General features: G+C 49.0%; 1 protein-coding gene and 1 pseudogene across 1 annotated transcript in view; both read left to right on the top strand.

Annotated features, from left to right (window-relative positions):
• Positions 1-25,000, top strand: part of LOC123485379 (NACHT, LRR and PYD domains-containing protein 14-like) — a 97,481-nt gene that overhangs the window by 1,549 nt on the left and 70,932 nt on the right. The gene's annotated exons all lie outside the window — the stretch shown is intronic.
• On the top strand, positions 17,763-18,231 carry LOC123485385 (annotated as a pseudogene).

The raw sequence follows: 25,000 nt of genomic DNA, 5'->3' as shown, positions 1-25,000 counted from the left end.
GTGTGTGTGTGAGATCATATGGGTGTCTCTGTTGCTGGGAGCAACTGTTGGAGGATGGAGATCTGTTGTCTAATGTTCTAATAATTATTAATAATAGTAATGTTCTTCTCTACAGACTCTTCAACAGAATCCAGGACAGAAGACCCCTCCTGACAGACAAGAGGTTTGAGATCTGGTGAAGATAATGTTGTATAATGACAGTATAATGTGGTCAATGTATATAGAAGGCTGGTTCAAAATTACACTGATTGATCTGAGTCCATAAAAATAGTCTTAGGGACAGGAATGTATAATCTGGTGGACAGACGTCTTACATGTGTTGTCAATCAGGTCCTTAAAAAACACAGGAACATGTGTATTATAACTGTAGGATAGGAATATGTAGTTTTATTGACCACTAACAGTTTGTGTGTAAATACTTTAAATATTCATACATTATTTTGTATCTAATTTTTAAAGAAAATGATTGGTATACCTTGTTTTATTAATATCTACATGGTACTGTAATACTCAGTTAGACAGACATACAGTAGGTCAACTACATGGTACTGTAATACTCAGTTAGACAGACATACAGTAGGTCAACTACATGGTACTGTAATACTGTTAGACAGACATACAGTAGGTCAACTACATGGTACTGTAATACTGTTAGACAGACATACAGTAGGTCAACTACATGGTACTGTAATACTCAGTTAGACAGACATACAGTAGGTCAACTACATGGTACTGTAATACTGTTAGACAGACATACAGTAGGTCAACTACATGGTACTGTAATACTGTTAGACAGGCATACAGTAGGTCAACTACATGGTACTGTAATACTGTTAGACAGACATACAGTAGGTCAACTACATGGTACTGTAATACTGTTAGACAGACATACAGTAGGTCAACTACATGGTACTGTAATACTGTTAGACAGACATACAGTAGGTCAACTACATGGTACTGTAATACTGTTAGACAGACATACAGTAGGTCAACTACATGGTACTGTAATACTGTTAGACAGACATACAGTAGGTCAACTACATGGTACTGTAATACTGTTAGACAGACATACAGTAGGTCAACTAGTGTAAATCATGTATAAACTACTGTGTTACTATATCAACAGAACTGGTTGCTACAGCTGCAACAGTTCAATCATGTATAAACTACTGTCTTATCAACAGACCCATTAAAGAGATTCTCTGATACTTTTGTATACTTTTTAGACAGTAGTGCTGAAAGTAGCACTCAGGAGCCAAAAGTGGTCCCCGATAATTGCATACTATGTCACATATGTGCAGATATGTGCACCACATCATTGGTCTCCCTCTCTCGCTCTGCTGGGTAGGCCTCTTGCTAGCTGTCACTCAAATGTGAGGGGCTGAAGCTCATTGGCTAGAACTCAAACTGCAAAGTGGCTGACTCATGTGGGGGGAAATGTAGGGGAAAAGACGTGGCACAGCTTGAAGAAAAGTCGCTTTCAAACTAGGGATTTTATAGCTAATTGAGGTAAGACCGTATTTCTGCTCATAGATTATACATGTAAGAACTACACATTGAAACATCCAGCCCAAAGTGGGAGGTTAAAAAAATAATTTCTTAGTCTCCAAACTACCGGAGCATGTCTTTAAACCCCCCTAGAGTCTATTGATACAACTAGGCATCAATCTAAGTAACAGAATAAAAACATCCCTGTCAAAATCCATCAGTTTATGATAGACGACATCCGATCCTCGTTTGTTAAGTCTAATGACACTGCTGGTCCTGCTCACACTGCCCTACCCTATGCTTTGACTTCTTTCTCCCCTCTCTCTCCAGATAAAATCTTGCGACTTGTGACTGCAGGCCGCCCAACAACCTGCCCGCTTGACCCCATCCCCTCCTCTCTTCTCCAGACCATCTCCGGTGACCTTCTCCCCTACCTCACCTCGCTGATCAACTCATCCTTGACCGCTGGCCATGTCCCTTCCGTCTTCAAGAGAGCGAGAGTTGCACCCCTTCTCAAAAAACCAACACTCGATCCCACTGATGTCAACAACTACAGACCAGTATCCCTTCTTTCTTTTCTTTCCAAAACTATTGAGCGTGCCGTCTTTAGCCAACTCTCTTGCTATCTCTCTCAGAATGACCTTCTTGATCCAAACCAGTCAGGTTTCAGGACTGGTCATTCAACTGAGACTGCTCTTCTCTGTGTCACGGAGGCTCTCCACTGCTAAAGCTAACTCTCTCTCCTCTGCTCTTGTCCTTCTAGACCTGTCTGCTGCCTTTGATACTGTGAACCATCAGATCCTCCTCTCCACCCTCTCCGAGCTGGGCATCTCCGGCGCGGCTCACTCCCTGGATTGCGTCCCTACCTGACCGGTCGCTCCTACCAAGTGGCGTGGCGAGAAGCTGTCTCCGCACCACGTGCTCTCACCACTGGTGTCCCCCAGGGCTCAGTTCTCGGCCCTCTCCTATTCTCCCTATACACCAAGTCACTTGGCTCTGTCATATCCTCACATGGCCTCTCCTATCATTGCTACGCTGACGATACACAACTAATCTTCTCCTTTCCCCTTCTGATAACCAGGTGGCGAATCGCATCTCTGCATGTCTGGCAGACATATCAGTATGGATGACGGATCACCACCTCAAGCTGAACCTTGGCAAGACTGAGCTGCTCTTCCTCCCGGGGAAGGACTGCCCGTTCCATGATCTCGCCATCACGGTTGACAACTCCGTTGTATCCCTCCTCCCAGAGTGCGAAGAGCCTTGGCGTGACCCTGGACAACACCCTGTCGTTTCTCCGCTAACATCAAGGCGGTGACCCGATCCTGCAGGTTCATGCTCTACAACATTCGGAGAGTACGACCCTGCCTTACACAGGAAGCGGCACAGGTCCTAATCCAGGCACTTGTCATCTCCCGTCTGGATTACTGCAACTCGCTGTTGGCTGGGCTCCCTGCCTGTGCCATTAAACCCCTACAACTCATCCAGAATGCCGCAGCCCGTCTGGTGTTCAACCTTCCCAAGTTCTCTCACGTCACCCCGCTCCTCCGCACACTCCACTGGCTTCCAGTTGAAGCTCGCATCTGTTACAAGACCATGGTGCTTGCCTATGGAGCTGTGAGGGGAACGGCACCTCCGTACCTTCAGGCTCTGATCAGTCCCTACACCCAAACGAGGGCATTGCGTTCATCCACCTCTGGCCTGCTGGCTCCCTTCCTCTGCGGAAGCATAGTTCCCGCTCAGCCCAGTCAAAACTGTTCGCTGCTCTGGCACCCCAATGGTGGAACAAAGCTCCCTCACGACGCCAGGACAGCGGAGTCACTCACCACCTTCCGGAGACATTTGAAACCCCACCTCTTTAAGGAATACCTGTGATAGGATAAAGTAATCCTTCTACCCCCCCTAAAAAAAATAAAATAAAATAAAAATAAAAATAGTGAAGTGGTTATGTTATCCCACTGGCTATAGGGTGAATGCACCAATTTGTAAGTCGCTCTGGATAAGAGCGTCTGCTAAATGACGTAAATGTAAAATGTAAAAAATAGAGATATGCATTGGCTGCGTCTCAATCCACCACATGCACCAATGGCAGCCTTCAGCATCTGTGGAGACGTCTGTAGCATCCAAACAAGATGGTGGTCTCTGTCTAAGTAACAGAATAACAATAAAAGGGGGTATAATATGTGTAAATATATGATATATATATATATTTCCTGAGCTTTCTAATATCCACTAGATATAGGACAGACACTTCCAAACCTTATTCCTTATGATTTATTTTTTGACTGTCTTTTTTTGCCATTTATTAATGTGTTATTCAAAGTGTTTCTATGGGCTTTAGTAGTAAAGTACTAATTCAATTTTTATCAAATACATTTTTTACATTTTGTTTTTATACCTAAAGGGGTCCTAAAATTCCAAATCAAATAGCTAAATGATCTTTGGTAAGAACATCTTAAAACAATTCCATATGTTAGCTTAGAACCTTCAATGTGTCAATGTGTTTGTACTTGTCTCTATACAAATAAAAGAAAACCAAACATGTATGATGCTTTCTTTTCTGATATTAAACAAACCTCCCAAAAGTTTACTTTTTTGACTGTGTAAATGACGCATCTCCCTCTGGCACGCCCATCTCCGGGATAGCCGGGTCCCGCCCATTTACCAGGATGCACCATATTAGGTCAATGACGTCAACGGAATCTCCTTTTGGAACGTTCCATTTCTTGGGACCGGCAACTTCGAAGTTCTAACTTGTTATCTTTACCGATAAATGCATAGATGTATGTTTACGAACTGATATTATGTTGATATCCTCACCCTTTCCTCGTCAGATGGTGAGCAAGCCTAGAAAACCCCTGCAAACTATCAGTTGGCATTCAAACTTCCAGCAACTAGAAAGAACACGAGAGACACTAGCCTTCATACATGGTCACTCTCAACAAGAGCTAATAAATAACCTGCCACAATAACCACAAGACTTTGACATCTTAGCCGAAGCCTACTTCCGTTTCAGTTTATTTGGATCTCCTGAAACGATGATGTAGCCTGGTCCTCTGTAGCTCAGCTGGTAGAGCACGGCGCTTGTAACGCCAGGGTGTGGATATCTTTATAGAAACCACCTAAACCGGTAGTGGGTTCGATCCCCGGGACCACCCATACATAAAAAAATGTATGCACGCATGACTGTAAGTCGTTTTGGATAAAAGCGTCTGCTAAATGGCATATTATTATTATTATAATAGTGCATGAAGTCTACTTCTAGAAAAGACTGGATGTTAAAGCTGTTGATGCTTCTAAGTTATAGCATCAGACTCAGACTGCAACAGATCACTGACTGCTCAATGCTGTAGTTCATTCCTTCAGCAAGCAGCGAGGAAACTCAGAGAGAAGTTCCGCTTCATAGTTTACACGTCATTAAGATTATAATTCTTATAGTTTTTAATAGACCGACCAATCGAGCGGCTTCATTCATAATGCATGAATGAAATTATAGTCATTGCCCGGGACTAAACTAACTGGGGCATGTTCGCTGAGCAGGACCCAACGGTTTTTAACGTTCCGATAGATATAGGCCTCTGCTATGAACAAACATTTCTCTCTGACATTTAGAATAAGAAATCAGGTCGGCTCTATATGTGGTAACTATATCTGAAACATTCGACAACGTTTGGCGACGGAACGTTGCCTTTACATTTACATTTTAGTCATTTAGCAGACGCTCTTATCCAGAGCGACTTACAGTTAGTGAGTGCATACATTTTCATACTGCCCCCCCCGTGGGAAACGAACCCACAACCCTGGCGTTGCAAGCGCCACGCTCTACCAACTGAGCTACAGGGGACTAAACCCTACTTAAAACAGACAGTTTGTTTCTTATGCCTACACTGCCCCGTTGTGGTTTCTAACAAGGCAGCAGTATCATTCACACAAACAGGGAAGGGGTGTGTGGGTTTGTGTTGTGTAAAAAAACCAGGAAATGAGTAAAGATGGGAAAGCCCCTCTTAGTACTCGTCTGCCTGGGTCGCCATCTTGTAGCCGTTCTCGTTGGAAACATAGCCCTCCCCCGACTGCACCGACTCCTGGTCCATCAACCCATCCTGGCTGTTCTCCTCTGGCTTGGTCGGCGCTTCTCCCTCCTCCCCGTTACCCACGTCGTCCTGCTTGGCCGAGGGGAGCAGGAGAGAGCCATGCCGGTCCTCCCTGTGCTCCCCGCCACCCCGCTCCCTGTCTCTCTCATGCTCCCAGTCTTTCTCCCTGTCCCCCCTGTGCCTCTCCCGGTCCCTATCGCGGTCCTTGTCCCTGTGGCTGCGCCTCCGGTCGCGGTCCCTCTCCCTGTCCCGCTCCCTCCCGCCACGCTCCTCTCCCACCTCTCCCCCTTCCTCACCCACGCTAGGCTCTTCAGGCATCCTCTCTCCTCCCTCCCCCATCATACCTTCTCCTAGCCCAATAGTTAAAGGCTGATTTGTAATTCATATATACAGAAACAGAATTTAAAAAAACTGTACACTACACTTCCTATGCATCATGTAAATACTCTAAAACTGGTTCATCTCACTATACTGGTTCATCTCACTATCTAATTTCCTTCATCTGCACTGATCTGAGGACACTGGATAGGTGTAGTATTTCATCAAATGAGACTTAATTTCAACCAGTAGAGAATGTGAAACTCTTTATTGAAAGAAGTTCATTATCCAAGTGTTATAAACACATAATACATGCATTATAAATATAATTGTAATATATATTCTAAATAGAAGTTAAATCTGTACTTCAATGCACATCTGGTGTGCATTATAAAAACAGAGGAAGAAAGAGGAGGTGGGGAGAGAGGTGTGAGAAAGAGTGTCAAAGACAGAAAGGGAAAGAGGTAAGAATAGAGGAGCGATAGATGGAGAGAGATGGCATGTTATTCTAACACTGTCAGTCATCATAATGTCTCCCGAGTGGTGCAGTGGTCTAAGGCACTGTCGCAGCGGCCGCGACCGGGAGACCCATGGGCGGCGCACAATTGGTCCACGGTAGGGGAGGGTTTGGCGGCAGGGATGTGGGTTTGTTTCCCACGGGGGCCAGTATAAAAACAAACAAACATGTATGCACTCACTAACTGTAAGTCGCTCTGGATAAGAGCGTCTGCTAAAATGACTAAAATGTAAATAATCATCAGGAGGTGAAATGCAAAACTGACCTTGTATCATTAACTCTGGGACTACTACATCTCTCTGTATTTCAATGTAAAGCATCTCTTTAATAATACTTCCTGTTGACCCGACCAAGTGACCTCTCACCTCTGATCATGCTGTGCCCTCTGTCAGCCAGTTCAGATGCGGGAGGGGTTCACCGACACAGCTGATACAACCTAGAGGATTTAGGGAGAAGGGGGGAGAGGGATGAAGTGAAGGAGAGAGACTTATTGAGAAAATAAGGTAGTTAAAGAGACAGTGTTCAACAGGAATCTCTGTGTGTGGCCTCACCTGGTGTCCACACTAAGTGGCTGCAGAGTACTTTATACTGGAAAACATGCACAGACACAGGAGGACAAACAATACAGTGTAGTTATATAAATAATGGAGTGTCTTACTATTCTCCATGGTTGGTCCTCTGGCCTGTCCTTTTGGAGGTGGAAGGAGCCACAGTTCTACACCTGAGCTTGCTTACTGCACAATCCATCAATCAGATTGAGTGTGTGGGTTATAGGGTGTCTAATTGTTTTCAATATGGGTGACTCTTAAAAGAGCCTGTTTTGTTTTTGTACTGACATCCTCACCTGAGAAGTAGAACTCAAAAGGAGAGAAACTGGGAATGTAATAACTGCAGTTAACGAAGCTAAGTCAATGGAAGAATACTCTTATTGCAATGTGGATGGCTCTTAAAACATTTACATTTACGACATTTAGCAGACGCTCTTATCCAGAGCGACTTACAAATTGGTGCATTCACCTTATAGCCAGTGGGATAACCACTTTACAATATGTATACTTTTTATTTATTTATTTTTCTCTTTCTTTCTTTCTTTGGGGAGGGGTAAGGGGGTAGAAGGATTGCTTTATCCTATCCCAGGTATTCCTTAAAGAGGTGGGGTTTCAAGTGTCTCCGGAAGGTGGTGAGTGACTCCGCTGTCCTGGCGTCGTGAGGGAGCTTGTTCCACCATTGGGGTGCCAGAGCAGCGAACAGTTTTGACTGGGCGGAGCGGGAACTGTGCTTCCGCAGAGGTAGGGAGCCAGCAGGCCAGAGGTGGATGAACGAGCCTTTGGTTGTGCATAGTGTAGTCTATGGTGTTGCCAGGGGCAGCACCCTTCAAGAAGTAGGAGGTGAAGATCTCCCTGCACACGGATTGCCTCCTGTGCTGCGTTGTTGGCCCCCATCCTGGTAACATCCTGCAGAGCAGCAGACTTCTCCCTCTGGCACACGGTGGCGAGCTGCAGGTCCCCTCCTGGTCCTCACGTCCATCCTCATGATAGTTATGCAGGACACAGGAAGCCTTCACACACAGGCCTGAATTCCCCCAGGAGGCAGTCCCAGTTGGCCCTGGTCACCCAACCTTGCAGTGCCCTAAACAGTAACTGAAGGCAATCGTTTTGAAGGAATCTCCAGTTACAAGGTATCTGCAGGAATATGGAAGATAATGCCATTATTAGACTTTTTACATCACCAGGTCATTGTGGATTACTAAAGTATCATATCCCTTATAACAAATCATGATAACATTGGATAGATAGATGCATGTGCAGCACGTGACAATAGCAGGATCATATCAAGGATAGAATCACAAATGAACACATAAATACCACTTGAAGCTTGATCATTTGAACCAGCTGTGTAGTGCTAAGGCAAAAAAACGTGCAACCCCTTCGAGTCCCCAAGGACCACGACAGAGAACCACTGCTCTTCATCGGGACCTCTTCATCTGCAGACAGGCTTTCACTGCTCTCTGTACCTGAGGACAGAAAACCTCACAAGAAACAGACTTCACTATACTAAAATTAGACCGCACTGAATATGATGTTACTGTTATCTCCCTCCTCACTTCTAGGGACTGGAACTACCCAACAGAACCTGCCCTCTCCAGAACAGCCTACTCTCTCACTTTGACAGATGGGGCTGCTATCCGTTCACCCTCCTCCATGGCTATTAGCTAGCTACCTACAAATGCATTTGGGAGTTGTTATTTTTTTACAGTGATAAATACATCAAGTTAGCTAGCTAATATGAAGTTAGGTAGCTGGTCAAATGTAATTCACTTAGCTAGCTATCTATACAGTATGTAAAGTCGGCTAGATAGCTAGCTACGTTAGCAGCTCATTTGAGTTAGCATGCACTGTAGCTAGTTAGCTAATAATACATCGTGTTTTTTTTTTACATTTTCAAAATGTATTTACTTACTTGAATAGGTTCACCCAGCCATGTGGACGATTGGAAACAGGACAGCAAAGTTCGTTGTTACCAGAGCGGTTTAGAGCATATTACTACTATTTACCTGTGAATAACCAGACCTTCATTCAAACTTGCTATGCTGAATTCTTGACGCCCAGTCGAACATGCTGCCAGCAAGCGGGCCAACGCACGGAGCATTACAAGCTAACCTGGCCGGACGCTCGTTGCAAAATAAATGGACACACACACGTTATTCAATCATTTCACCCACAGTGTTTTAGCGAGCGTCTACGTGGCCAGGCGCTAAAATAAAACTCGGTTCTATTTGTGACTCTCGACCCGCTGCAAGTCCTCTCCTCTCCCATCTCCTCATTGGTTTTTAGGAGCATCTACCGACGTGGGTGATTGAAAGATGAACTGAGGTCCACACTCCAGTCCAGTTGGTGGTGGTAATGCACCTTAAAGTTGGTTGCAAACCGACATATAACGTCCAAAGAAGAAGCCGCAAACATGTCTCTCTGACATTTTGAATAAGAAATCAGGTCGGCTCTATATGTGATAACTTTATCTGAAACATTCCACAACGTTTGGCGACTGAACTTTGCTGGGGTATATTCATCAGGAACCAAACGGAAACAAACCGGCCGAAACAGGGAGGGACTAACCTGAACTTGTCCAGTTTGAAACGCTCTTTTTGTTAAAGGTATAGCTACACACCAGGTCACTGCAGCAGTACGAGATAGATTTCGGGGACTCGAGGTAAGGGTTTTCTAACTATCACTCCCTCCAGGAAATACACGACGCCGCTGTTCTGGTCACTGACGGATTTATTCTTCTACTAAATTCTCCACCGTCATCAATCCACCGTCGAACTGTTTACATACATTTCAACACATGCACAAAACACAAGTTGGCGTTCACGTTACAGAAACCTTGCACGTAAATATGCGCGACAAATAATTAACATAATAAACATACCTCGCTGGCTGCACACAACTGAGAGGGAAATGGGTCCACTTAGAAACAAGAATACTTGTAAATAAACACGTCGTTAATTTAACTTATCTTTCAGAGTACTAAACTTTACCGCCGCTACTTTACCGCGATGTCTGGAACTTGTCACCACTAAAAGCGTCCCAACAAAACATAGAATGTACAGATAGTTCCTATCACATAAATACAAGTGAAATCAATATTCAAAATACAAGTTGTACAAATAATAATGATATTATGTAAAAACCTATTAATAATGACATGAATAACATTAATAATGACATGAATAACATTTATGGCAGTTGAACTTTGAAAGTCCCATGTTGCAGTGCTGCTGAGAGACTCATGCAGAGGCCCAAACTTTACAGTGGAGCACGGACGCCATCTTGTGGTTAAATTTGGGTACTGCACACCATGGTGATTTGCTCTTTAGAGAGAGGCATATAACAGAGGCGCGCTTTCTGTGCCACTGGCCTCAATCAGGTCGGCCAAACGCAGATAATAGCGCACCGTGCACCAGCACTGAAGTCATTCATTCATTTGAACTCAACTAGCGAACACACCATGTCTGGAAGAGGCAAAGGCGGCAAGGGACTCGGAAAAGGAGGCGCCAAGCGTCACCGCAAAGTTCTCCGCGATAACATCCAGGGAATCACCAAACCCGCTATCCGCCGTCTGGCTCGCCGCGGCGGCGTGAAGCGTATTTCCGGTCTGATCTACGAGGAGACCCGCGGTGTCCTGAAGGTGTTCCTGGAGAACGTGATCCGTGACGCAGTCACCTACACCGAGCACGCCAAGAGGAAGACCGTTACCGCCATGGACGTGGTTCTATATCGTGGAGCTCCGCCCCATAGGGGAGCTATGCTCCTAGTGGTTTACCCTCTGCCCTAGGGCAGAACAGCCTGAAGCAAAAATATGCACACACCTACAGCCAATAGGAGTACAGGTGTCCCTATATAAGGAACCCCGTTCCATCAATCTGCCTCCCATTATCTTCAGCGACTGGACTAGAGAAGAAGCCTTACGAAGACTCAGGAAGATTTTATCGTTGATATCCAGCCATCAACGTCTTCCTAAATGAGCACACCAAGCTTATCCAAGATAAGCATTTTACAAAAGCTCTTTTCAGAGCTCAATGTCGCTGTTCCCCTTGGCGGCTGTCGACCCCCCCCGACATTGTTTCGTGGGTTGAGGGGCACAGCACGCCAGGGACAGCTTCATCAATCCCCCACTATGCGCCAGCTGCGCCCTCCCTTTTTGAAGGAGTGGAAGCAGCATTGGGCATTTTTAGGGAGGATATTCCTCTTGAGGATGTGCTATCAGTGTTAGTCTCAGCTGAGGCATCATCTGAGGGCACTGACTCAGGAGATGACAGGGCTATTGGGGAAAAAATGAATATTCTATTGGAACAATTCATTACACTGACCCAGATGTTTAACACCCCCTTTTCCTTCGGGAAATTGTGAGGTCATTACATCCCTGGATGATGACGCCACAGCCTCTCTGTGCCTGAATTCTCAGGTCTCATTGAGTGGGCTACTAAACAGCGGGAGATTAAGCTGCCCCCATTCCCTCCAACCCGGAAGTGGATATGAGGAAGGGCGGCCGCTACTCTCGCTGCAACTTGGCGTCAGACGGCGGCCTCCAGCAGCAAGGGAGCGGGCCTCGCCCCCCCTTCAGCGCCAGAGGTGCCGGGCGAGAGAGGTCATTAAAGCGTCATCCTGACATCACCCGAAGGGCGGCCAGAGGAGACGCCGTTTATGACAGGCGAGGGGAGAGAACGGAAGACGGCACAGCGCCCGCTGTGACCGAGCCCACTGTCCCCCCCACTCTACCGTTGAGTGTATGGAGGAGAATGTTTTTGTTGATGTGTGTAATAAAGAGTTGGCTCTACTTGACACTGTCAAGAAAGAGCCCCTTTTCCATAATACATCCGAGAGCGTTCGACCTTCCTCACTCTCGCGCTCTCTCTCTTACCACTATGAGTGCAGCTCAGCCCACCATGGTGCGTTGCTGAATGCACACATAAGGCAGGTATATAAAAGGTATTAAGTGTACCTTATAGGACCTCACTTTACAGACTCCTAGGAGTGCCGTAGTGAGTGTCTTACATAGCAGGCTGCAGTCTCAGCCAGATAATGGCATGATGACGCGACCGCTATCCGGGACGGCGCTCTGTCTCAGGCTAACGCCTCAGTCAGTGCAGTTCAGACCCGTCCTGCGTTCACGGAGGGCCTGATTACTACGGTTACGGGCGTAACCACGTATCGGCGCCCCGTTTCTCTCAGAACGCGCTGATAATAACCACATTGGGGGTGGCTCACTATCACAGACTAAGGTCTCTGTTAGTGCGACCCAGACCCATGCTGCGTTCAAGAAGGGCCCGATTACCACGGTCACGAAGGTGCCCAGTGTATCGGCGCCCCCACCTTTCCCTGAACGCGCCCAGGCTCACCACACTGAGTGTAGTTCAGCCCACCAGAGGTGCAGAGCTGAACGCACACAGGAGGTGAAAGGAGGAATAATACCTAGACGCCGTCTTGGTTTATCTCAAAGAGACCTCACATTACAGACTCCAAGGAGTACTGTAGTGAGTGCCTCTCATAGCAGGCTGCAGTCTCAGTCAGGATGAGTTCTGTAAAGGATAAGTCTCATGCCAAGCGGCAGTCTCAGTCAGACAATGACATGATGACGCATCGCTTTCTGGGAAGAGCGCTCTGTCTCAGGCCAGTACCTCCAGACAGTGCAGTTCAGACCCGTGCTGGCGTTCACGGAGGGCAAGATTACTGGAGTTACGGTCGTAACCATCGATCAAAGCCCCGATTCACCCAGAACGAGCTGATGTGTCCTCTCCCTTTCAAAGGGGGGCCCACCTTGGGCTATTTCACCAACCCAGTGCTGGGGAATAGCGGCGCGTGGGGCCATAGAGGGGGCGACAGTTCAAGAGGATGCCGTTTGGGTACGTCCTGGCACCTCGAACGTTTTCCAAATGTGTGGAGGCGGCATTGGAACCGCTGCGTTGTCAAGGGATAAGGATATTAGCCTACCTGGACGACCTGCGGAGTTCACGCTCCGTCAGCAGAGCTGACGTTTACTTACCGACACAGACAGTGATTCATCTCACGCGTCTGGGTTCGCTGTGAATTGGAAAAGAGCGCACCCTGGCCCAGTCATCAGATAGTCTACCTGGGACTACAGCTAGACACTGTAATGATGAGGGCGCGAATTTCCGACCCTCGAAGGGCAGCATTGGTACTAGCCCTGAGGGGAGTGTCGTCCGAATTACACAGTAACGGCGCTACTCGATCATGTCACTTTTGGGTCTCATGTCGGCAGCCCACCCTGTGGTCCCGCTGGGGTTTCTGCACATGCGCAGAACACAGCGGTGGTTCGCCCAACTAAGACTAGACCCAGTGCGTCAACGTCATCGGTTGGTGGTGGTTCCTCTCTCGCTAAGAGCAGACCTGGACTATTGGAGGAACCCGTGCGTTTTCACGCTACGGGGTCCCGATGGGCAAGGTGCCATCCTACATTCCAGTGTATACAGAAGCCTGTCTAACTGGATGGGGAGGGACATGTCAGTCTCAAGCGATAGGTGGTGCATGGCCTCAACCAGGTCGGCACATAAACCTCATGGAGTTGGAAACGGTTCAACTGGTTTTTAACCACTTCGCGTCTACCCTTCGGGGTCGCGATGTGTTGGTTTGATCAGACAACCGGACCACAGTAGCTCACATAAATCGCCAGGGAGGGGTCAGGTCTCCTGCCCTCCATCGGGCGGCAGAGGAATTGTGGCTGTGGGTGCACAAGCACCTTCGCTCGTTGAGAGCAGCGCACATTCCGGGCTACTTGAACGTAGAGGCAGATCTCATGTCAAGTTTCTCCCTGAGACAACAGGACGATCCGCCATTGGGAAGAGACGCATTCGCGCACTGCCCGTGGCCGAAAGTTTATGTTTGATAAGCAGAAATCGCCATCCACCATTCGAAAGTGTTGCAGCGGCAATTTCAGCTGGTCATGAAGGGTTTAACGTTCAATCACACATTAGTGAAACGTTTTTATTGGGAATGCAACGGCTTAGGCTAATGCCTAGAGCTACGCTTGCCCCGATGGGTTTTGGCCTTAGTTCTCGAAGCGCTATGTAAGTCGCCGTCTGAGCCATTGAATCAAATACCCCTCAAAATGCTGTCTATCAAGACGGCGCTGTTGCTCGCGCTTGACTACCGTTGTGCTCAGTACGCGCTTTGGCGTGTTACATTGAGTGCACAGTAGAGATTTAGGTCATCGCCTCAGCTGTTTGTGTGTCACGGTGCGGCTGCATTGGGTAGACCATTTTCAAAACAGCGATTGCCTCATTGGCCTTGTGAAGGCATTGAGACGGCGTACGAGGCGGCGGGGCAACAACCGCCTCAGGGTGTTAAAGCGCACTCCACTCGTGGAGTAGCAGCTTCTACTGCCCTCTTCAGAGGTACAGAGGTAGTGGATATTTGTAGAGCGGCGTCTTGGGTGACACCGTCTCCTTTTATTCGTTTCTATCTGTTGGATATGTCTTCTAACTCTTTGGCTCGATCTGTACTCAGCGTGGCTGAAGGGAGATCTTGAGAAGGAAACAGAGAAAGAAAGCAGGATTGTGACCATGTTCATAAATCCGCTTTATTAGAAGAAACATATTATGGCACGTTTTTTCCAACTCTTTGAGCTCGGTCGGCATTCAGCAGAGCTGAAAGGCGATTTTGAGCTAAAGGGAGAGGACAGAGCAGGACCTTGGACAGGTTCCAATCAGGTCCGCCTTGGTTAGGAAAACGTGTTATGTCAGGAATAGGCTTTTTAATTTTCAAGCTCGATCGCACTCAGCATAGCTGAAAGAGAATCTTGAGCTAGAGGAAGGAGAAGCAGGACGATGGACAGGTCTCTATCAGGTCCGCTTCTGATGAAAAGCTATCTGTGGCATGTCTCTTGAATCAGGGTCAGGACATAGAGACATGTATTGAAATGACAGAATGTGAGGTCATTTATCTGATTCAGATAGTATGACTTATATTTTGTTCCTGCCTACTAATCTCTGGGTTCCATTGAGTGAGTAAGGCGGTCTGTTGGACACTTAATGTAGAGTGACTGAGGTCATTCTATGATAGTGTTGTCACAGAATATTGAGGCACGGCTATCTGCTGGTACAGATTAGCATGGCGTCTATTCTGAGGATTCGTCCACTAGCGACCCGGGTGGGTTCTATATCGTGGAGCTCCGCCCCATAGGGGAGCTCTGCTCCTATTGGTCTTAGGCCAATGCCTAGAGCTACGCTGCCCCCGATGGGATTTGGCTTTGGTTCTCGGCGCTATGTACAAGTCGCCGTTCGAGCCATTGAATCAAATACCCCTCAAATGCTGTCTATCAAGACGGCGCTGTTGCTCGCCTTGACTACCGCTAAGCGGGTCAGTGATTTGAGTGCACTGTCGACCGAGACCCGACTGCCTTGCCATTAATGGCGATTTGAGCAGAGCGGTGTTACGTCCCAACCCGGCATTTGTGCCGAAGGTTATTAACAGTGCATATAGATCACAGACCGTGGAATTGTGGGCTTTTATCCCCCTCCCCATGGGGAGAGGAGTGAGAAAAAGCTTCATTGTTTGTGCCCAGTACGCGCTTTGGCGTGTTACGTTGAGCGCACAGCAGCGATTAGGTCATCGCCTCAGCTGTTTGTGTGTCACGGTGCGGCTGCATTGGGTAGACCACTTTCAAAACAGCGATTGTCTCATTGGCTTTGTGAAGGCATTGAGACGGCGTGCAGGCGGCGGGGCAACAACCGCCTCAGGGTATTAGCGCACTCCACTCGTGGAGTAGCAGCTTCTACTGCCCTCTTCAGAGGTACAGAGGTAGTGGATATTTGTAGAGCGGCGTCTTGATCGACACCGTCTCCTTTTATCCGTTTCTATCTGTTGGATATGTCTTCTAACTCTTTGGTTCGATCTGTACTCAGCGTGGCTGAAGGGAGATCTTGAGAAAGAAACAGAGAAAGAAAGCAGGATTGTGACCATGTTCATAAATCCGCTTTTATTAGAAGAAACATATTATGGCACGTTTTTCCAACTCTTTAGCTCGGTCGGCATTCAGCAGAGCTGAAAGGCGATTTTGAGCTAAAAGGAGAGGACAGAGCAGGACCTTGGACAGGTTCCAATCAGGTCCGCCTTGGTTAGGAAAACGTGTTATGTCAAGAATAGGTTTTTACCTTTCGAGCTCGATTGCACTCAGCATAGCTGAAAGAGAATCTTGAGCTAGAGGAAAGAGAAGCAGGACGATAGACAGGTCTCTATCAGGTCCGCTTCGGATGAAAAGCTATCTGTGGCATGTCTCTTGACTCAGGGTCAGTACATAGAGACATGTATTGAACTGACAGAATGTGAGGTCATCTATCTGATTCAGATAGTAGGACTTTTATATTTTGTTCCTGCCTACTAATCTATGGGTTCCATAGAGTGAGTAAGGCGGTTTGTTGGACACTTAATGTAGAGTGACTGATGTCATTACATTAGTGGACGATAGTGTTGTCACAGAATATTGAGGCACGGCTATCTGCTGGTACAGATTAGCACGGCGTCTATTCTGATGATCTGCCCAATAGCCATTGACATTGTCATTGAGCTAGATGGGGCGGGTCTATAACCGATGACGCGGTATATTGTGACGCCCTGATGGGTTCCTTAGTCGCATTACTGCGGGAATTGGTTACAGCCATTGCTGGGCTTGACCTTTTTCATTTTTGAATGGGAAATGTTAGGCTCGGCAGGGAGTACATTTTGGAGCGTTTCGCTCGCCTTAAACCACTAGGAGCAGAGCTCCCCATGGGGCGGAGCTCCACGATATAGAACGATTAGTTACCGGAGTGTAACTCCAGTTCTATGAGTGGAGCGGAGCCCCATAGGACTTTCGGCCCTGCCGATCCTCTCTAGTCGCTGAAGATAATATCTCGGGAGACAGATTGATGGAACGGGGTTCCTTATATAGGGACACCTGTACTCCTATTGGCTGTAGGTGTGTGCATATTTTTGCTTCAGGCTGTTCTGCCCTAGGGCAGAGGGTAAACCACTAGGAGCAGAGCTCCTCTATGGGGCTCCGCTCCACTCATAGAACTGGAGTTACACTCCGGTAACTAATCGTTTACGCTCTGAAACGTCAGGGACGCACCCTGTACGGTTTCGGCGGTTAAACGCACTCTCTTCGGAACCTCAACACCCCGACTCGAACCCAAAGGCTCTTTTAAGAGCCACCCACATCCGCTTTCCAAAAGGGCCCATTCCATATAGTGTTTTTTTTTCTTCAGTATGCTATTTAGTAGGAAAGTATGAGCCACTTCGGTGGACAGGGAGTATTAATTAGAGGATTCTAATGTCCCTTCCAGTTTTAGCGCACAGAGGGAGGCCTATATCTGACAGTGGCAAAGTGTAGTGACGTTGTTATTTTGGGTCAAGCAATAGTGGCATTTGGGCAACATAAAGCCACCACGAGTCGGTAGACGTGGCTCGAAAAGAGGGGGACAGCGCGCACACACACACACACAGTCCAAAATGCGAGCCCTATGTCTGACGCAGTGCCAAGTGGGCAATTCTATCACCAGCATTATTTGGCACAACAATTGTGCCATTTGGACAACTATCAAAGGCCCCCTTTTGAAACACACAATCCCCCATCGGTCACAGAGCATAGGCTATAGAGAGGAGGGAGGGGGTGAGGACCCGCAGCGCGCGCCTCAATTGTCTTTGTTCGGGAAGCTAGCCTCTGAGAGGAAAGGCTCTTTTGAGCACTAGAGCTCCACTGGGCAAATAGCAGGGCGCCTACGAGCAAGCAGGGGAGTGTCCACTGCCGCTGACTTTGCTTAGCTTCCTCTTCATAAGACGGGTAAGCGCCCTTCACGCCCTCATTCGTTTCTGAGAAGCAACGAGACATCATCATGCCCGAGCCAGCAAAGTCAGCGCCCAAGAAGGGCTCCAAGAAAGCCGTCACCAAGACCGCAGGGAAGGGCGGCAAGAAGCGCAGAAAGTCCAGGAAGGAGAGTTACGCCATCTACGTGTACAAGGTCCTGAAGCAGGTCCACCCCCGACACCGGCATCTCCTCCAAGGCCATGGGAATCATGAACTCGTTCGTGAACGACATCTTCGAGCGTATCGCCGGAGAGTCCTCTCGCCTGGCCCACTACAACAAGCGTTCTACCATCACCTCCAGGGAGATCCAGACCGCCGTGCGCCTGCTACTCCCCGGTGAACTTGCCAAACACGCCGTGTCCGAGGGGCACCAAGGCCGTAACCAAGTACACCAGCTCCAAGTAAACAGCGCATTTGGACTGCTCTACTAACCCAAAGGCTCTTTTAAGAGCCACCCACTCTGTCAGTAAAAAGAGCAATTCCATCGCCACCGAATGAATGCGTAGTTCTATATCGTGGAGCTCCGCCCCATAGGGGAGCTCTGCTCCTATTGGTTTACCCTCTGCCCTAGGGCAGAACAGCCTGAAGCAAAATTATGCACACACCTACAGCCAATAGGAGTACAGGTGTCCCTATATAAGGAACCCCGTTCCCTCAATCTGCCTCCCATTATCTTCAGCGACTGGACTAGAATTGAAGAAGCCATAGAAGACTCAGGAAGATCTCGCCGTTGATATCCAGCCATCAACGTCTTCCTACAATGAGCACACCAAGCTTATCCAAAAGGTAAGCATTTAACAAAAGCTCTTTTCAGAGCTCAATGTCGCTGTTCCCCCTTGGCGGCTGCTCGACCCCCCGACATTGTTTCGTGGGTTGAGGGCACAGCACGCCAGGGACAGCTTCATCAATCCCCCACTATGCGCCAGCCGCCCCTCCTTTTTTGAAGGAGTGGAAGCAGCATTGGGCATTTTTAGGGAGGATATTCCTCTTGAGGATGTGCTATCAGTGTTAGTCTCAGCTGAGGCATCATCTGAGGGCACTGACTCAGGAGATGACAGGGCTATTGGGGAAAAAATGAATATTCTATTGGAACAATTCATTACACTGACCCAGATGTTTAACACCCCTTTTCCTTCGGGAAATTGTGAGGTCATTACATCCCTGGATGATGACGCCACAGCCTCTCTGTGCCTGAATTCTCAGGTCTCATTGAGTGGGCTGCTAAACAGCGGGAGATTAAGCTGCCCCCCATTCCCTCCAACCCGGAAGTGGATATGAGGAAGGGCGGCCGCTACTCTCGCTACAGCTTGGCGTCAGACGGCGGCCTCCAGCAGCAAGGGAGCGGGCCTCGCCCCCCCCTTCAGCGCCAGAGGTGCCGGCGAGAGAGGTCATTAAAGCGTCATCCTGGCATCACCCGAAGGGCGGCCAGAAGAAACGCCGTTTATGACAGGCGAGGGGGAGAGATCGGAAGACGGCACAGCGCCCGCTGTGACCGAGCCCACTGTCCCCCCCCACTCTACCGTTGAGTGTATGGAGGAGAATGATTTTTGTTGATGTGTGTAATAAAGAGTTGGCTCTACTTGACACTGTCAAGAAAGAGCCCCTTTTCCATAATACATCCGAGAGCGTTCGACCTTCCTCACTCTCGCTCTCTCTCTTACCACTATGAGTGCAGCTCAGCCCACCATGGTGCGTTGCTGAATGCACACATAAGGCAGGTATATAAAAGGTATTAAGTGTACCTTATAGGACCTCACTTTACAGACTCCTAGGAGTGCCGTAGTGAGTGTCTCACATAGCAGGCTGCAGTCTCAGCCAGATAATGGCATGATGACGCGACCGCTATCCGGGACGGCGCTCTGTCTCAGGCTAACGCCTCAGTCAGTGCAGTTCAGACCCGTGCTGCGTTCACGGAGGGCCTGATTACTACGGTTACGGGCGTAACCACGTATCGGCGCCCCCGTTTCTCTCAGAACGCGCTGATAATAACCACATTGGGGGTGGCGCACTATCACAGACTAAGGTCTCTGTTAGTACGACCCAGACCCATGCTGCGTTCAAGAAGGGCCCGATTACCACGGTCACGAAGGTGCCCAGTGTATCGGCGCCCCCACCTTTCCTGAACGCGCCCAGGCTCACCACACTGAGTGTAGTTCAGCCCACCAGAGGTGCAGAGCTGAACGCACACAGGAGGTGAAAGGAGGAATAATACCTAGACGCCGTCTTGGTTTATCTCAAAGAGACCTCACATTACAGACTCCAAGGAGTACTGTAGTGAGTGCCTCTCATAGCAGGCTGCAGTCTCAGTCAGGAGACATGATGACGCAGCCGCTAGTTGGGGATGGCGCACTATCGCAGACTAAGGTCTCGGTTAGTGCGATTCAGACCCATGCTGCGTTCACGGGGGCCCGATTACCACGGTGACGAAGTTTCCCAGTGTATCGGCGCCCCCACTTCTTTCTGAACGCGCTAATACTCACCACACTGAGCGTAGTTCAGCCCACCAGAGGTGCAGAGCTGAACGCACACAGGAGGTGAAGGGAGGAAAGATACCAAGACACCGTCTTGGCTTATCTCAAGGATACCTCACATTCAGCAGGCAGCTGTCTCTGTCCCAATGTGACATGAAGACGCAGCCGCTAGCCGGGAATGACGCCTTGCTGCAGGCTAATGCCTCAGTCAGCGCAGATCAGACCGTGCGACGTTCACGGAGAGCGGGAATACCAGGGTTACAGATATAACCAGGTATGGACGCCTCCGGCTTATTCTGAACGTATCAATGCCCATGGCTCTGAGCGCAGCTCACCACACATTGAGTGTGTCGTTGAACAGCCGCTTAAGACCAGTAAGGAGGCATTGTGGCACCACCGTGTGGTATCAGTCAGAGATCACACCTTTCAGATTCTGTTGAGTTCTGTAAAGGATAAGTCTCATGCTAAGCGGCAGTCTCAGTCAGACAATGACATGATGACGCAATCGCTTTCCGGGAAGAGCGCTCTGTCTCAGGCCAGTACCTCAGACAGTGCAGTTCAGACCCGTGCTGCGTTCACGGAGGGCCGGATTACTGGAGTTACGGGCGTAACTAACGTATCAAGGCCTCCGATTCACACAGAACCAGCTGATGTTTCCTCTCCCTTTCGAGGGGGGCCCGCCCTGGGCTATTCCACCAACTCAGTGCTGGGGAAAGCGGCGGCGAGGGCCATAGAGGAATACAGGTCCTTCCTACTGGACGTACCACAGCTTCGTGCGCGCCCGCTTTCTCTGCATTGCTGGCAGTGGCAACGAGCTGTACCCTCTCACGCTGGCTAGAACAGACGTTAGAGAAGGGTTATGCCCTCCAATTCCCTCGACCCCACCCCGTTTCGGGGAGTGGTGGAAACGGTGATGAAAACGCCGGACAAAGTAGCCGCTCTGATGTCAGAGATCACGGAACTTTTGGCCGAAGGAGGCGGTCACAGTAGTTCCCCGAGAGCAAAGGAACAAAGGGCTCTATTCGCCCTATTTCCTAGTGCCCAAAAAGACGGGGGAGTGAGGCCGATTTTGGATTTACGCATTCTCAACGAGAGCATAACCAAACGGCCCTTCCGAATGCTGACGACAAAACGTCTACTGGAATGTGTCCAGAAGGGAGACTTTTGTACAAGCATAGACCTAAAGGACGCGTACTTTCATGTGCCGATTCAATCTCGCCACAGAAAGTTTCTGCGGTTCGCCTTTCAAGGGGTGGCGTCACGAGTTCACGAGGATGCCGTTTGGGTACGCCCTGGCACCTCGAACGTTTTCCAAATGTGTGGAGGCGGCATTGGAACCGCTGCGTCGTCAAGGGATAAGGATATTAGCCTACCTAGACGACCTGCTGGTTCTCGCCCCGTCAGCAGAGCTGGCGTTCACGCACACGACACAGACAGTGATTCATCTCACGCGTCTGGGGTTCGCTGTGAATTGGAAAAAGAGCGCACCCTGGCCCAGTCATCAGATAGTCTACCTGGGACTACAGCTAGACACTGTAATGATGAGGGCGCGAATTTCGGACCCTCGAAGGGCAGCATTGGTACTAGCCCTGAGGAAGTGTCGTCCGAATCACACAGTAACGGCGCTATCGATCATGTCACTTTTGGGTCTCATGTCGGCAGCCCACTCTGTGGTCCCGCTGGGGCTTCTGCACATGCGCAGAACACAGCGGTGGTTCGCCAACTAAGACTAGACCCAGTGCGTCAACGTCATCGGTTGGTGGTGGTTCCTCTCTCGCTAAGAGCAGACCTGGACTATTGGAGGAACCCGTGCGTTCTCACGCCACGGAGTCCCGATGGGCAAGGTGTCATCCTACATTCCAGTGTATACAGATGCCTGTCTGACTGGATGGGGAGGGACATGTCAGTCTCAAGCGATAGGAGGTGCATGGCCTCAATCAGGTCGTCACATAAACCTCCTGGAGTTGGAAACGGTTCGACTGGTTTTGAACCACTTCGCGTCTACCCTTCGGGGTCGCGATGTGTTGGTTTGGTCAGACAACCGGACCACAGTAGCTCACATAAATCGCCAGGAGGGGTCAGGTCTCCTGCCCTCCACAGGGCGGCAGAGGAATTGTGGCTGTGGGCTCACAAGCACCTTCGCTCGTTGAGAGCAGCGCACATTCCGGGCTACTTGAACGTAGGGGCAGATCTCATGTCAAGAGGGGGTCCTCGAGACGACCGAGTGGTGTCTGCACCCAGACATTGTTCTCCAAATTTGGAAACAATTCGGGAGAGCCGAGGTGGACCTGTTCGCGTCACGTGTGAACGCGCAGTGTCCCCTATGGTTCTCCCTGAGACAACAGGGACGAGCCGCCATTGGGAAGAGACGCGTTCGCGCACTGCCCGTGGCCGAAAGTTCTCCTGTATGCATTCCCTCCGCTGTCTTGCATTCTCCCACTGCTAGCCAGGGTGAGATCAGAGGAGCTAACAGTGATACTGATAGCGCCCGATCGCCCGGGGGCTCCGTGGTTTGCAGAGATGAGTCAGATGTTGATTGTGCCACCTTGGACAATTCCACATCGACGAGACGCGTTGAGCCAGGCGGGAGGCTCGATAGGGCAGTGGCCCATAATCGGCCAACCACTGAAGGCTTGGTTCCTGAACGGGACAGGTTGAGGCGCCGTGGGTTATCTGATGCAGTGATCAGAACCATACAGAGCGCTAGGGCCAGTTCCACTTCCAGGGTGTACACAAGCAGGTGGAATGTTTTCTCACGATGGTGTAACACACAGGACGTAGACCCCATGAGCTGTCAGGTAGAGAGTGTGCTCTCATTCCTGCAGTCTATGTTTGATAAGCAGAAATCGCCCTCCACCATTCGAGTGTTTGCAGCGGCAATTTCAGCTGGTCATGAAGGGTTTAACGGGAAAAACCTGTTCAGTCACCCATTAGTGAAACGTTTCTTATTGGGAACGCGACGGCTTAGGCCAATGCCTAGAGCTACGCTGCCCCGATGGGATTTGGCCTTGGTTCTCGAAGCGCTATGTAAGTCGCCGTTCGAGCCATTGAATCAAATACCCCTCAAATGCTGTCTATCAAGACGGCGCTGTTGCTCGCCTTGACTACCGCTAAGCGGGTCAGTGATTTGAGTGCACTGTCGACGAGACCCGACTGCCTTGCCATCAATGGCGATCTGAGCAGAGCGGTGTTACGTCCTAACCCGGCATTTGTGCCGAAGGTTATTAACAGATCGTGGAATTGTGGGCTTTTTATCCCCCTCCCCATGGGGAGAGGAGTGAGAAAAAGCTTCATTGTTTGTGCCCAGTACGCGCTTTGGCGTGTTACGTTGAGCGCACAGCAGCGGTTAGGTCATCGCCTCAGCTGTTTGTGTGTCACGGTGCGGCTGCATTAGGTAGACCACTTTCAAAACAGCGATTGTCTCATTGGCTTTGTGAAGGCATTGAGACGGCGTATGAGGCGAGCGGGGCAACAACCGCCTCAGGGTATCAGAGCGCACTCCACTCGTGGAGTAGCAGCTTCTACTGCCCTCTTCAGAGGAACAGAGGTAGTGGATATTTGTAGAGCGGCGTCTTGGTCGACACCGTCTCCTTTTATCCGTTTCTATCTGTTGGATATGTCTTCTAACTCTTTGGCTCGATCTGTACTCAGCGTGGCTGAAGGGAGATCTTGAGAAAAGAACAGAGAAAGAAAGCAGGATTGTGACCATGTTCATAAGTCCGCTTTTATTAGAAGAAACATATTATGGATGGACATGTTTTCCAACTCTTTAGCTCGGTCGGCATTCAGCAGAGCTGAAGGGCGATTTTGAGCTAGAAGGAGAGGACAGAGCAGGACCTTGGACAGGTTCCAATCAGGTCCGCTTTGGTTAGGAAAACGTGTTATGTCAAGGATAAGCTTTTTAACTTTCAAGCTTGATTGCACTCAGCATAGCTGAAAGGGAATCTTGAGCTAGAGGAAAGAGAAGCAGGACGATGGACAGGTCTCTATCAGGTCCGCTTTGGATGAAAAGCTATCTGTGGCATGTCTCTTGACTCAAGGTCAGTACATAGAGACATGTATTGAATTGACAGAATGTGAGGTCATCTATCTGATTCAGTTAGTATGACTTATATTTTGTTCCTGCCTACTAATCTCTGGGTTCCATTGAGTAAGTAAGGCGGTCTGTTGGACACTTAATGTAGAGTGACTGATGTCATTCCATTAGTGGACGATAGTGTTGTCACAGAATATTGAGGCACGGCTATCTGCTGGTACAGATTAGCATGGCTTCTATTCTGATGATCTGCCCACTAGCCATTGGCATTGCCATTGAGCTAGATGGGGCGGGTCTATAACCGATGACGCGGTATATTGTGACGCCCGGGTGGGTTTTTTAGTCGCAGTACTGCGGAAATTGGTTGCAGCCATTGCTGGGCTTGACCTTTTCTCATTTTTTAATGGGAAGTGTTAGGCTCGGCAGGGAGTACATTTTGGAGCGTTTCGCTCCGCCTTAAACCAATAGGAGCAGAGCTCCCCTATGGGGCGGAGCTCCACGATATAGAACGACTAGTTACCGGAGTGTAACTCCAGTTCTATGAGTGGAGCGGAGCCCCATAGGACTTAAGGCCCTACCGACCCTCTCTAGTCTCGCTGAAGATAATATCTCGGGAGGCAGATTGAGGGAACGGGGTTCCTTATATAGGGACACCTGTACTCCTATTGGCTGTAGGTGTGTGCATAATTTTGCTTCAGGCTGTTCTGCCCTAGGGCAG

This window comes from Coregonus clupeaformis, unplaced genomic scaffold, assembly GCF_020615455.1.
Source record: "Coregonus clupeaformis isolate EN_2021a unplaced genomic scaffold, ASM2061545v1 scaf0665, whole genome shotgun sequence".
In the NCBI taxonomy this organism is placed as follows: Eukaryota; Metazoa; Chordata; class Actinopteri; order Salmoniformes; family Salmonidae; genus Coregonus; species Coregonus clupeaformis.
This window is presented reverse-complemented; position numbering and strand designations above follow the sequence as displayed.